A 16,370-nucleotide genomic window follows, 5' to 3' on the forward strand; every position below is an offset into this window, starting at 1 on the left:
GGTGGTAGGAGCTGCTGATAAAAGCCATATGGAGTCAGACTCGGGAAACGATCATGCCCGACAAGCGTAGAGGTCCGCTTGCCGAGCTTGAAGAAGGATACTCAGACCTCGCATTTCATCATACCAATGGTCCTCGTAGATCCAGGGCAGCCATCGCGTATGCACGCAGTAAGGGCATACATTGATAGCGGGGCCATAGGAAACTATGTGGACTATGAATTGGCTTCCAGGATGAATCTACCTCTCTGCCAAAAAACCACCTCAGATGTCATCACCACAGTCGATGGAACTGAAATTGCCTCTGGGCCTGTAACTCATTCCACCGCAGAGATGACACTATTGGGTCAGGAAGGGCATCGAGACACTATTGTGTTTGTTCTAATCAAAGCCCCGCAGTTCCAAATAATACTGGGGATACCTTGGTTGGAAACACATAATCCTTGTATTGATTGGCGAGAGAAGAGAATAACCTTCCCGGATTGTGCACAAACCTGTTACCCAAAGAAAAATCAGAACGCAGGCCTGGCCACAGTAACCACAGCAGTCATGCAACTACCTCCAGAATACCATGAATTCCAGGATGTCTTCCAAAAGGAACAGGCAAACACCTTACCTCCTCACAGATCGTACGATTGTCAAATCGATCTCATACCCGGTGCACAACCCCCTTGTAGCAGGATCTATGCCTTACGGAACCTGAGAAACTTCACCTATGACAATACTTAGACCAGTACCTTGCCAATGGCTTTATTAGCCCATCCAAGTCCCCTGCATCTTCAGCTTTGTTTTTCGTGCCCAAAAACGAAGGTGACCTCAGAACGTGCATATACTACCGCGCATTGAACCAGATAACTGTTAAGAACCGATACCCGTTGCCTCTGATCCCTGAACTACTAGACCAAGTGAAGGACGTTTGTATATACACTAAATTAGATCTCCGGGGGGCATACCATCTGGTACGTGTAAAAGAGGGTGACGAATGGAAGACTGCTTTCCGCACTAAGTATGGGTTATTCGAATACCAGGTGATGCCTTTCGAGTTGTGCAATGCACCAGCAGCCTTCCAATACTTCATGAACGATGTCCTTCATGAACTCATTGACGTTTGTGTTGTCGTGTATATCGATGATATTCTAGTATACCCCTCTTCAGAATCTGACCATGTGAAGCACGTCCGAGCAGTCCTTGAGAAATTGCGCCAGCACAAACTATATGCAAAACTAGAAAAATGCATTTTTCATGCCACAGAAGTTGAATTCCTTGGGTTTATCCTGACTCCAAAGGGAGTCCGAATGGACTCACGAAAGGTGGACACAATCCTTAAGTGGCCATCACCAAGTTCAGTTAAAGGAGTACAAAGCATGCTCGGCTTTGCCAATTTCTACCGCAGATTTATCCCGGATTTTTCACATGTTGTACATCCCATCACAGCACTCTTGCGAAAAAATAAACACTTTATGTGGACTGAAGAAGCTGAAAATGCCTTTCAAGAGCTGAAAGCGAAATTCACGTCTGCACCTGTGTTAAAACACCCGCGCCCTGAACTTCCATACATAGTGGAAACTGATGCATCCAGTCTAGCCAAGGGAGCTGTCCTGTCTCAAAAGTACCCTGAAACTGGCCAGCTTCACCCAGTAGCATTTTGGTCCAGAAAGTTCTCGGCACCCGAGTTAAACTATGCCGTTACAGACAAGGAGTTATTAGCCATTAAATCCACCTTCAAGGCTTGGCGGCACTATCTTCTCGGTGCCAGGCATACCATTACTGTGATCACCGGAACTTACAGTATTTAAAAACAGCCAAGGCCCAATCGTCACGTCAACTCCGATGGGCATTTTTCTTTGCCGAGTTCGATTTCGTGATAACCTATCGACCAGGTTGTAAGAATGGTAAAGCAGACGCCTTATCCCGAATAGGGATGGGAGAGGCAGAAGTAAACCCAGAACCAGTACCTATAATTTCCGAACAAAGGATTCTTGGCATGACTACTCTACAGACACTAGAGGACATTCAGGTAAAGATCCAGCAACTCTTTGATCCTACAGCCCTGCAGGACTGGGTAAAGAAAGGCCTGGACTACTCTGTCACCAATGATCTGCCTTCTTACCAAGGGCGGCTATTTCTGCCACATAAGGAACTACAAGAGCTAGTCATTTCACGTTATCATGATACCCTAATGGAGGGGCACCCAGGTATTGCAAAAACTGAAGCTAAGATTAAAAGACAATTCTGGTGGCCCACCTGGCGAAAGGATATTAAATCATTTGTGATGTCTTGTGGCATTTGCGCCCAAAACAAAAGTCAAAAGAAAAAACCAGCTGGACTCTTACAACCTTTAGACATTCCGCCTACACCATGGCACACCTTATTGTTAGACTTTATTACCGATCTACCTCCTTGTAATGGGTTTAACACCATCCTAGTTATTGTGGATCTTTTTTCCAAGATGGCCCACTTTATTCCTTTAAAAGGACTACCTTCAGCCTCAATCCTGGCCAAAACATTCCTCAAAAACATTGTTCGCATACATGGATTTCCGTCCGTGTTGGTCTCTGAACGGGGCAGTCAATTAATTTCACATTTCTGGAAGAAATGTTGTCAATTGGCGCAAATCGACGTTAGATTATCGACCAGTCACCACCCCCAGACCGATGGTCAAACGGAGAGGACCAACCAGACTCTTGAACAATACCTGCGTTGTATGTTACATCAGACTGAGAGTAATTGGAAGGACCTTCTTTGGATCACCGAATATGCATACAATAATTCAGTACATTCTGGTACTGGACAAAGCCGCTTTTATACCCTATATGGGCACCACCCTCGAACCTCAGACCTTGACTCACCCCAACACTTAGAAATGCCCGCAGTGGACCATCTACACGCTACAATTACAAAAGCCTTTAAGGGGGCAACTGCACATTTAAAACAGGCGAAGGAGAAATATAAGAAAGATGCTGATCGGCATAGAAGTGGTACTCCACAGTACCAGATAGGGGACGAAGTATGGTTGGCCACAAAACACATACCTCTCAAGGGAACGCGGACCTTTAACCCTACATATTTGGGACCTTACTCTATAAAGGCCATTATCAACCCGGTGGCCGTCAAGTTGGACTTACCTGCTAATATGCAAATTCACCCCGTCTTTCATGTGTCACTTTTGAAGCCAGTGCAACCAGTGACAAGACTAACCAAGCCACCAGACCCCATCCTTATAGACGGGGAACCCAAATTTGAAGTTAAGAACATCCTGGGCTCCAAGATGGTGAAGTCAAAACTTTTTTATTTAATCGACTGGAAGGGTTACGGACCACAGAAAAGTTCTTGGGAACCTAGTGACCACGTCCATGCACCTCGATTGGTGAAAAGATTCCACCGAAATTTCCCAGACAAACCAAAACCACGGGGAAGAAAGACTTTAGGAGGGGCCTTGGGGGGGAGTGCTGTCATGATGCCTACCCCCGGGGAACCAGACCAGGTCCAGCAACCCCGGAAGCAGGCATCAAGTTATTGTGAGCAAGCCCAAAAACCCCTGCTAGGGGCTGTTTGGGTGCGGTCCTGGCGCCTATGGTGCCAGGCTCATATGGAGAGTCAGTCCTGGCACCATAGGCGCCAGGATCATAGAGTAGAACTTACCTGATGCAGACCATGCTGCAGAGCTCCAAGCCAAATGAGGCTTGGAAGGGACTATTTTACCTAGGGACTATTTTTTTACTCGGGTGGGGCTGGGGAGGAATACTTACCTGGGACTACTTTGGAGGCTATTTAAACCACGCCCGAAAAGCAGCACACGCTTCGCGTTATTCTGCATCCAGCAGCGTAACGCGCACCGAGTCTGCAAGCCTGCATCCAGTCTTCTGACACGCTCGCCTCGAGTCTGCAGCTCCTAGAAAAAGGGAGCAACAGAAGGAGAAGAGGTTAGAATAAGAGTAAAACCTTCGATCCTTACCTGAATTCCGGATCTACCGCGCCTTCGAGCTGGAAGAAAGAAGCATTTTACGCGCACCGCCTCTCCTGCTGCAGCGCCGCGCTGAACTCACCGGCCTTCGCAGCATCCTCACGATCCACCGCATCCTTCTGCACGTTCCCGCCACACTCTGGCACCCAAGGGGAACACAAGAACAGCAAAGGTGTGCCAAGGGAATAAACAGAGGCAATAGTAACTACCCCATAGACTTACCTGATTACCGCCGGGGGTACTATTCCTCTTCACGGGTCGGCGCAGTCTCCATTGCATCCTCGCTGTACCCCGGCCCCTAAGGGGAACAAAAGGACAACAAGGTGAGATAAAGGTACAAACAAGGGGAATTCTTCTCACCACAATAGACTTACCTAATTTTACCGCCGGAGGCATTATTCCCCGAACTTCATATTTTCTCTCCACGCCTGAATAAGGGAGCAAGCCACAGGTTACATTCTGGCCTTATTTTATTGAACTGTGTAGGATAAGCCAAATCCTTACCTGAACTTCGTCAACTACCACGAGGAACTCTTCGCTGGGGTCAAGCTGCAAACTGCAAGGAATCGGACAAGAGTGAAAGTCAGACATGTGAACTCTTACGAACTACATACTTTTCGGAGTCAATATTGTTCTGGAACTCACCAATTCCTTCGAGCCAGTGAAGCAACTAGTTATCAACGCGCCCCTGCGCTCAATGCAGGATGGAGAGCTCATCTTTTCAAACCATCAGATGAGACTATAAGAGGGGACATCAAATGTGATCTGTGGAGAGAACAGTGGGGGTGGGGGGATTTACGCTCAACCCCATGGGTGGTTAATTCCCTTTCTCCATTTACAAAAAATATTCCTACGGGCCAAGCAAACGAAGCTAGGTGGGCCAGTCCAGTCCGTCATCTCGGCCCTACGCGTCACATTGGTGGAGACCACAGCTGTCCAGTTCAGATCGACGCCTCTGTGGGAGCCAGGTGAGCGCAACACATGCTTAATACCCAGAGGTTTCTAATTCGGACCCGGGGATTGAACCTGTGGTGCTCCGTGTCATCTTGCTTCCAAGGTGAGCACGTTGCCCTTACTCTCAGACATTCTTGTGGAGGTAGCTGATGATGTGTGGAAGCGGACAGGGTACCCCAGAGTGACAGCACAGACCACAGCACAGGATGGTGCACCATTCAATAACTGCAGAGCAGCTGTATGGGAGGCTCTGTGAGTACAGTACCCAGGCACATCTGACATAAGCGCGATTATGGCATGTAAAATATGTGAGGACAAAGAGCCACTTCAATATATTCAGGAAATACAAGAACCATGGCATCTCGAGATGCAAAAACCGTGGGATAAAACAGTGGGTTTATTTTTACCACATATTAAGCCAAGGGTTACAATAGCAGGTACAGAAGCAATTAAAGAAATTAATGGGGATGGAGGCAAAGCCATGGTCAGAAATTCAGTTGAGTATAGTACATTATTGTGGATTAATGCAGGAAAATGCGAGAAAAGAAAACAGGAGGAAGCAAAGTTAGTGCAGAAAAAGCTATTAAAGTATACAATGGAAGGGACGATGTTGACGAGTGGAGAGGGAGTGGTTACCCAGAACACACAAAATCGACAGCAGGTGGCACAGGGAAGTTTTGTGGAAAGAGGAGATGCTAACTTTTGCCACGGGAAAGAGGAGGGGTGCCCCAGGGAAGAGGAGTTGGGTATCCAATGCAGCACAGTGGTGACAGGTTTAACAGGGGGCAGCCTAGCGTCACGGGAGGTCCACTGCAGTGCTGGACATGCAGGAATATGGGTAACATGTTGCAAATATGTAGGAGCATAGAGGAAATGCAGCAAAATGGGGGGAAACGTTTCAACCAACATACAAGGCCAGGCAGCCTGACGATTATGCCCAAGATCACACGCAGGCGAAGTCACAAGCGTTGCAAATTGTCGCCAGCACAACAGGCACCAGTATAGACACAACAGCCCATGGTGTACAAATCGCAGACACAAGGGTACGGACAGACACCACTAACAGTACAGCAAGCTCCAATGCAGCAGAATGTTGTAGCCATGAGACACGCAGACTATACGATGCAGACTCCCATACAGAGACTATGGGGAGTGACTGTAGTGGGGGCAACCCTTTTACAGGGATGGGGATGACTTTATATCCACAATAGGACAGCCCACATGCAGACCTGATGTGTTCAATCCTATCATCAGGGTCCTCCAAATGGAACTAGGGAACATACATTTGTACATCACAGTCATCCAGTATGTGGATGGCATTTTGGTATGCAGCAGGCCAGAAGAACAGTGTCAGAAGACTCAGCACAGTTGCTGACAGTACTGGTAGAAAAGGGTTACAAGGTCAACAAGGCAAAACTACAATATTTCCAAAGCAAGGTTTTGTACATTGTCCAGTTAATATCATAGGAAGGCAGGAAGGTAGCCCTTGAAAGAGCAGAGGTCATTTTCAGAACACCACGCCCACAGACTGTGAGGGAAATGGAGCAATTTCTGTCTCTCTTTAATTATTGCACGGCCTGGGTGTTCGATTACAGCACATACACTAGACCTATTTTAAGCGGGCTCTGGGAGGCCCAGAGGGGGGATTGGTAAACTGACATGGACAAAGAAGATGACTGAGTCATTTGATAAACTGAAAGGGGCAATATGCACAGCCCCAGTGTTAGGGATTCCCGACTACAGTGAAGAATTTTACTTGTTCTCACACTCCATCAGAGTGTTGATGATGGAAGTGCTCACACAGAAAACAACCCTAGGGAATAAACCAATAGCTTACTATAGTGGGCAGTTAGATCCAGCAATGAGAGGCACTACCCTTATGAACAAGCATTGGCTGCTGCTGCCTTTGCAGTAGAGAACTCAGCAAATGTCACAGTGGGATGCAGTACCACGCTGTATGTGGAGCATGCCCATTTTGCGATCCTCAGAAAGCCCAAGAGCACATTGACCACACAGAGAGTGTCTGGATATGAGGTAATCATTTTGAATCCAAGCAATAAAAGTAGTAAGATGCAAAGTTGTAAACCCGACGACATTCATAGCAGAACCGGTAGAAGAATGAGACCACGTACACAGAACACTATGACGACATCCCCACAGCAAGGGAGAATGCCCTTCCGGAAGGGGAGGTACTCTTTATTGACAGGTCCTCGATCATTGACCAGGCGACAGGAGAGAGGCATCCTGGGAAAGCAGTAGTAAATCTAAAACCGAACAGGACAGTTGAGATAGTGTCAAGCCATGGGTCCCCCTCCCGATCTTACCCATCACCTGTGTCCCCAATTGAGCTTTCGGGGGTCTCTGGTTCCTTCTTCTTGCGTGGTTTCCGAGGCTCTTTGGTCTTCTTTTCTTTTTTATGATGGAAATAGGGACAAGCTCCCTCAGAGGCCACCTTGGCCTGATGAGGAACCCAAGACCAGGGGAACCCTGAGTAGCAAGCCCCCACATAATCAGGGGAAAAGCCTCCAGGCACAAAAAACCCTGAGATAAAAGATGTTTCAGAAGCAAAAATCTTGCAAGAATATCTTCTCTTGTTACAGATGTTATTTCCAGGTAGAAGGGTAATCCTGCGAGGAGCACAGAAGATCTGGTGGGTAAGATTGCTTGCCTTCTTGCAGGATCTGTAAGTAGTATAGCAATGTGCACAGATGGTCAAAGGTAGAATGTAGTTCGAATATCCAAAGGGAAGAAAGTCCCACAACGTAACAGTGGAGGAAAGGCAGATGGCCGTAGGTAAGGTTACGAAAACAATCCATAGTTGCTGATAATGGACAACAGCCACAGAGAAGTCTGGAGGCATCGGGCAGGAAGAGGATGAGAAGCCTCCAACAACCCCCCAATGAGGAAAGAGAAAAGCAGCTGCAAGGAGCCGAGAAACGATAGTCCGTGAGAATGTGGCGAAAAGTGAAAACTGCGTGGGTGCGGAAAACAGCTAAAACCGCGAAAGCGGTGACCGGGCTGCAGGAAAGAGAAAAAGTTTAAATGCACAGAGGAGTGCATACGGCGGGGGACCAAAATAAAAGACTGATCCCGCAAAGGAGCGGGAAGGAGAGGAACAGGTATGTGGCGAAGGGAATACGGGGAGAACTGAAACCGCGAAGAACAGAGCGGTCACAGAAGAGAAGAGGTGTAAGATTAACTTACCAAAACAACGGTAGAAAGTACGAACAAGGAATAAATGACAGAAGAGATCACCAGCAGCGCGAGAAAACTAAGAGCAAAGTAGGCACAGACACGGGAACAAGAGAAAAGTAGGGAACTAATAACTCTAGACAATTTAGCACAGAGGATAGGCAGTGTAAACCCAGGAAACAGATACAACCCATCGAAGATCGGTCTCCTCCCATCTTTATGGTGATGGCGGCCATCTTGAAGGAACAATAGAGCGTTAGGACGGGTTTCCAGGACACCATGTTACAGGTACTTCCACTTCTGCCAACACTTCCATGGGCGCAGCATGACAGATAGTGGCGAGTGTGAGATTGCCCTCACATTTATCAGCGCAAGCAGCAGAATTAGTAGCTCTTATAATGGCATTGAAGCGCATGAAGATGAGGAGATCACTGTGTACTCCGATTCCACCTATGTGACGTCAACGGTGCATGCAGGACTGTCACATTGGAAAAGGAGAGGCTGCCGATGTGCTGACAGTAAACCGGGGCAGCACACGCCCCTATTCGCTAGGCTCGTAGATGCGCTGCAACTCCCATCAGCCATAGCGGTCGTGAATTGGCGAGCACACACAAGAGGGAGGACGTGATCTCCCACAGCAACCAAGCCACTGACACAGAAGCAAAATGAGCAGCATATTTTACTGAAATAATTGAGTTTGACACCCTACCTAATAAACGCATACATGATATAGTGCGATGATATTGCAAGAGGGATGCAATTCATTACCCGTTACCCAAATAGTGGAATTTCAGGAGCGAGCACCAGCAGAGGAGAAAGAGCTATGGATAAAGAGAGGGTGTTCAATATCTCCCACAGATGCACTGTGGTGACAAGAAAGCACAGGAAAGCTGGTGATTCCCTCAGCGTTGTTGCAGATTGCGCGCAAGCAGATGCACTATCCTATTCACCTTAGTAAAGATATTCTTGCAGCACAAATTGGGACATTTCGGTTCTTTCCCAATTTGGTGGAATATATTGCCACTTTTATGAGTAGTTGCATAGTGTGCCAAAAATGGAAGACGGGTCACACATTGCGTGTAGTGATGGGAGCAATACTGCACCCTAATGGGCCTTTTCAACATCTCCACATAGACTACCCGGACATGATCCAAGTCTGCAATGGATACAGATATACGATTGTGGTAGTATGCCCTTTTTCTCGCTTGATTAAAGCTGGTCCATGCTCACACCCCGATGCCCTCAGTGTGGTGAAATTACTCGTCAGAGAGGTGTTCCCACAAAGCTTTTTAGCACATTGAAGCCAAGCTGGGGATTAAGCATACGTTTTCTTTCCTGTGCTTATCACCCACAAGCAAATGGGATCTGTGAACGCATCAATGGCCTGCTCAAAGAAAAGATTGCCAAAACAAAAGTAACACTAAAAAAGGGGTGGCACCATTGCCTGCCCTTAGCCTTGTCCACATTGCATAATCAATCTGGATCTGATCACCATTTAATGCCTAAGGAGGTGATGATAGGACAATGTTTGTGCCCCCACTTGCTGCTCCCACTAGAGCGTTGACAGATGCCCAGAGTACAGCCACTGTTCTTGGTGATGAAATGCATGACTATCTCGCTTCAATGATGGCTAGTGCCGCTTTAATCTCTCAACAGCTCAACCCCCAGCGGGGTAGGTTGCAGAAGGATGAAGATAACGCACCAGAAGAAACACAGCAACAAATTTAGACACGATCAAGAACTAGAGCTAGACAAGAGCAAATTCAAAAACTACACTAGGCACATTGTCTTTTCCTTACACTAGGTAATAATCGTGAATGTTTGGACTGATTTTGGAGAGTAGTTCCATTCCTGCACAAACAGTGAACAGCACTTTCGGGAACTTGTAGTAACCTCCGGACAACAGATACCAGTAAAGGTGTTCTTTTATTGTTTCCTTCTCTACGTAGCCCATACCTATCCAATATTAATACGGGGTGACACACCTGTAATTGCATTGCTTTATAGTGCAAAAATATGATTTATTTGGGAGCGACTGCTCATTGCTGCATTGGCACAGTACTACCGCAGGAGAGCCTGATTATCCTAACAAGTAATTACAATGAATATCAAGCATTTTTTAAAGCAGTTTTGTGCAATCTATGGACAAAACAGGAGTCATACAGCCCTACAAGATATGGAAGTTACAGCACCACCAATTGTGTTGATATTTTCTGCACTTTGCTGTCCCTACCTCTTTACCCTCTTTGCATTACAAAAGGTTGCATTGTCTCACACACACGCTGTAGCACATGTTAACACAACCTCTATCCCTGCTGTTACTGAATCCATGTGTGGGCGAGTAACTAGCACTGCCCAAGAGGTAAAGAAAATTCAGTCGAAGCGCAGACATAGATTTTGAACATGTAAATGCATAGCTAGCTGATTCGGCCCACGTGTCCAACAATATGTGATATCAGCACATGACCAAGGTGGGGAGGGAGACAACGAAGGAGAGCTGCTATGTGTGCTCTCTTATCCCCTATGCCATGAGTACTTCCAGAACATTCATAGCTACAGAAATCCCAATGACAGAGCACAATGCCTCATGCCCCTATCGCTCTGCACAACAAGAGGCCGATTTCAAGGCCACGCTGAGATGGATGTCACAGAAGACGCTCCCGATGAAGATAGCTACATCAAGACTCAAGAAATGATAGATGACAATTGGAGTACCGACAAGACAGTAGAATAAGTTCCAGATGGCCCAAACAAAGGAGAAGCCAGAATAGTGACACAAAAGGAGTTGCAGTGCCCAAAAATAGGATAAAAGGAAATAGGAGGGATGCCAGGATGCTGGGAGAGACCTCAGCTGCTGGTGCATGGACAAATATTCACAGGAGAGGGATGGTAGGGTGCAAAGCACATGCACTATTGATGGTTCAAGTAGAAGTGGTGCAGAAGGAAAATGACAATTGCCTCAAGGAATGGGCAGCAAGTGCCAAGCTGCACACCTGGGTGGAGAATGAAGAATCATCCTGCTCAGGAATGCTTCCTTGCATTTCCAGAACAACAGTCAAGTGAAGGTTGAAGAGAACAAAGGATGCAAACAAATATCGAAGATACCAGCCATGAAGGTCAGTACCGCAGTAGTAGTGGATCACTACTTGGCCTGATGAACCAAGCAAGCAACCACTGCCAAACGTGGGAGGAATATGTTTGCTAGTGCAACTGAACACACTAGTATTAGTAGTGCCTCAAAAAGATATACAAGTAGATGGGTTCCCCAAAATGAACACACACACACAATCTGTGGCGATGACAGGAGTAAAGAGAGGAAACTATAGGCCTCATTCCGGGAATGCCGGTATCCGAGCAGTAGAGCTGCCAGGATACCAGCATTTGGTACTTACCTTTACCGGCACTTGGTCCGGCAGCATTGCCACCGGATTACGAGTGCCGGTGGGACTGTGTAAATCCCCATTCATGGAGTTCCATAGGACTCCATGAGGGGGTCTTGTAATGAGGGCTTTTTTGGCCAGTAGGGCACCTGGCTTACCTCCAGCATTTAGCTGGAGGTAAGCCAGGTGCCCCACCAGCAAACCCATAGTTGGGCAGTCCAGTAAAGTGCCGGTATTCATGAATACCAGCACCTTTTTACCGGACCGCTCGACTCGGAATGAGGCCCTATGTATCAATCACGATGGAAGATGCATTGGACGTGATACCACCAGAGCACAGACTGTTCAGAAGAACCAAAATGTTCTTTGCGTCAGTAGTTTCAGGAGTTCAGGCCAACGTGAACACCAAATGGCTCCAGGTGGGAACTGTTGCAGACAATAAACTTGACCATCAAGGGGCTCAATGCTGTCAAAGAAGAGTTCAGAGCTGTCAGACTGATGACCCTACAGAACAGATACGTTCTGGATCTGCTCATAGCCATGAAAGGAGGTATGTATACCAAGATCAGACCATCTTGCTGCACGTACATGCCCTCCCACGATGGAGGGAATAGGACCCTCACTGAGGCAATCATGCAATTATCACATCTGCACACCAAAATGGAGGCAGTGACAACCCCAATAGGACATGGTGACGACTGGCTGGCATAAATCTTTTCCTGGATACCATCATGGATGTCTAGCGAAACGAAAGTACTGATAGCTGCCTTAGTGCTAGTACTATTCACCTTCTGTGTTATTAGAGTAGCTATAGCACAATGTAAGAAGACCACTGAAAAGACAATAGGGATGAAAATATTGCTGGATGTAGAGACAAAAACAGGCGGAGAGACACAGACTTTCGACATATTACAATCACACCTGAAAAAGTGTCCTCTGTTCCATCCAGGCACAAGGTTCTCATTTCCCCCAGATTCGTGCAACTATTGTGGAAAAAGGGTATGGTGCAAGCATGATGGTGACTCCTGCTATATGACCTGGAACTTAGACAAACAAGTGAAATATCACGAACACTTGGGAGCAGTGGCGAAAGTATGGATCCCAAAGCTGCACATGAACAGGGAGAGTTGTCAAGAAAGTGTGGTTGATTTATCGACTAGAAGGGGGATTGAAGAGGGAGGCGTCAATGTGGCCCTCATTGCACCTATCCCACTCTCATTTCAGTGGCAGAGAAACGAGAAGTGTACTTCATTCCTGTGCCCTTCCTCCCCATCATCAATGTATTGCAGGTGTGAGAAACGCTACTCACTCAGACAACCATTTAGACCCTATCCTGACAACGGTGTTGAAGAGATACAGCTGTAATCTATGGAGCAAGTTGACTGACTGTAACTTCGATGAAAGCCAATGACATTGCAACTGACACCATGACATAAATGCCTTAGACACATATTGCTAGCCAGGACCCTGAGAGCACTGCAGACCTTGATTAATGCATATGCAGCATTTATGAGCAATTTGGGGTTAAAAATGTACTCTAGAAAATCAGCTATAATGGCGTGCGTGGGCAGAAAATGGCCAGCTGCAATGCAATCCATGATTTGTGCTGGAGAAGTTATCCCCAGGGTGAAGGTCTTTGATTACCTGGGGATTAGATTCTCTGAAGCCATTATGGGGAAGGCACACCTAACTAAGCAGTCCGCTAAAATGAGCCGACAAATAGGGGACAATTTTTGCTTCATGTCCCGTTGTGAGGGTCAACCGCTTGATGTGGTCTCTAAGATATATGTCACACAATCAAAGGCCGTTACATTATATGGGGCTTCATTGTGGGGTTTCCAGAAGGCTGGTGAGTTACAAGTCAAGGAGAATATATTTTTGAGTAGATTATTGGGACTCTTCAGCATGCACTGCTATTCATAGAGAACTGGGCCGGGAATTTTGGGAGGATCAGTGGGCATTGGCCCCTATACTCTTTTGGGTCCGATTATGGGTGAACGCTCATGCCTCTCTTTGTCACTTCATCATTAGTTCTGTTTTGGAGAGGACGGGGTGGCAAAAAATTCTGTGGCTGGACTATATAGCAAAAGCCTTAGGAGAGGCCAATTTAAGTTTTCTCTTTACTCTAGCAGCCCTCCTATCTAAACCAGAGGCAAATGGGTATAAACTTGTTCTGGGTGAAGCGTTAGTCAAGTGGAGAATACTTCTGGAGTATGAACATAATCCTGCCAAATTGCATGTAAAGATTAGCCGGCCCTTTGTGATTCAACCATATTTAATCTGGGGTGTCCATAAAAAAGATTGTTGGTTAATCACTCGGGCAAGGTTCGACTGTCTGCTCTTACGTCGGAACACTGTGAACTGGAAAGGTTATCCAGATTCCGCTGCCTGCCTGGTGTGGGGGTATAGTACTGAAAATTTGCCACATCTGTTAATATTTTTACCGGGGTACACCGGGATAAGGAGAGCAACATTAATTCCAGTTCTTAGGGAGTCTAAGATTCGCCATTACAGAGAAGCTATTTTATTCCTTTTAAGGGCAGACTCTGTTTGGTTGCATGGGCATTACTTACCTAACTGAAAAGAGTGATGTATTTTAGGAAGGGGATACTAAGGATTCAGGGTGAGGAATGCCGTTGATCCCTATGTTGAATGGTTTTGAACAGGGCATATTGTTTTTAGATATGTTCTAAATTGTATCAGTACTGTTTTCTTGTGTTTCTTGTGGATGCTGTTAAAGGATGGGTTTTATTCATTGTATGTATTATGTTGGCTTTATGTGTTTTATGGATTTCTGGAATCCGAAAAAAACTTTTGTGACTGACTGACTGAAATAAAGCACATAGGCATTCCTGCATAAAGTTATGCAGGCACTTAGATTTATTGCTGGCAAACACAAAGAACATGCTCATGACTCACATAGTTAGAGGACTGACACACGTACAACTTTGCCACGTGGAAACTACAAGATGCACAAGAATACATGTGAACTGCTTGCCGATGCTTAAACCCAACTAACATGTAAATCAAGATGGTAACCAAAAGTGCATTGGAGTGAATGGAAGGAGCAGAAAGGACTCGAGAATACAAAGAGAACCTAACAGGCTGGTCCTGCGGAAACACGCTGATCGGCCATCCAGTGCAACCACTGTGTAGAGCCTTGCCAAGGACACTGATAGAAGGAAGGTTTCAAGTTAGTAGAATAGATAGGTCACCTGGAAATCCTCATAATTACAAGCAGGAGAAGTCCATTTTATGGTCCCTACACACGTGATCCGAACCTGCAAGACAGAGCCTATTCATTCGATCCAGAATGAGGTGGCTGTTCCCATCCAACCAAAGGCAGGATGATACAAAAGTAATACCAGTTTCAAAGCGGAATGTTCTGTCGCAAGGCCTAGGATATTGTTGATGGTAACTTGTTGAGAACATGCAGCACCTTCGGGACCGTTCTCACCACCCTGAATAGTTGCAATTGGCCTAGTAACTTTCCAAAACTCCAAGGCTGAGAAGACTCTCTTTGCCCAATCCCTATCCACATCCCACGTCAAGCTCACACTTTGTTGCACCATCCAGTCACCTCACAATAACCTGTAATATTTGTATTTGCAACATTCAGAGGTGGTCGCAGGAGAAGCCACCAGATATGTTGCATCCAATTATCTCACTAACCCCCTATATAATGTGTATATAGTTTGCCTTACTAACCAATCCCGATCCACATTAGGTTTTCTGGGATGGAACTTCAATTTGTGATGTCATACATTAACAAAACTGGATATCAGGCTTAAGATTGATGAGCAAGAGTGAAAAATACTGCATTGTTCATATCTCAATCCCTGTGGTCGAATTTTCAATAAATGCAGTAAAACGTTGTCTTATTGCTGGACCTTCCGTTGTTTGGTGCAGGGTATTTCCTTGGCCAAGTTCTTCCTGCCTGTAATCGTAGTGATTGATAATAATTCCCCTGGCTGTAATTCAGGGTTATACCACATAACCACCTTTTCTGCCACACTGAGATTGCTGTATCACCCTTTGTACTTTTTTTTAAGTACTGTTCAATAGGGCCATCCTCACAATAACACTATTGAGCCCAAATTATGCAAACATGGCCCAGTCATGCACCTCTTGGATCTATGTATTTGAACTGCACACTAGTAAAACTATTGTGCCTCTCATGCTCCATTGGCACCAATAGGTTCACATGTATAAAACTGTGAATATTACTGCATGTGTTTTAGGAGGTCAGCATTTGCAACTCCCTAGTTAAGGTTACAATTCAATTTCCATAGGACCAGTAATTTTGGGAAGGTCTAAACCTTTGGCTGGTATTGACAAATTTTCTACAGCCTTGTTCTAGATTTGTTTAGCTAACTGGATTTCTTTTTGACCACAGTCAGATGTGAATGGATTGAAGGAGGGTCACAAAGTTATCGCAGGGGGTCCGAAAAGTATATGTGTATATATATATATATATATATATATATATATATATTCAGTGAAAAAAACTTTGTTAAAGGGACGTTATGGTTAAGTTGCGCTACTAAAAACCTATGAAAGTCAGTGAAAAAACTTTGTTAAAGGGACGTTATGGTTCCAAGTAAAACCGAAAAACCCTTGAAATTCACCAGTTATGGTAAGCTAAGCAACCATAACTCGCGCCACTATCGTGCACTGCTAAGACTAACACCCAGGACATCAAAGATGACATCACAAATGTCATTGATGACATCACTGATGACATCACATGTGCATTTACCTTTCATGAAAAGTCTGTACAAGGGTTTCTTATTGTAATGTTAATAAAAAAAGTGTGAAGGATCATTGGAATAAATATCAAGGGCTAATTAGTCCATCCAGTATACTAACATGCTCATGTAGAA

This window comes from Ambystoma mexicanum, chromosome 6q, assembly GCF_040938575.1.
Source record: "Ambystoma mexicanum isolate Mex_15411 chromosome 6q, UKY_AmexF1_1, whole genome shotgun sequence".
Lineage (NCBI taxonomy): Eukaryota > Metazoa > Chordata > Amphibia > Caudata > Ambystomatidae > Ambystoma > Ambystoma mexicanum.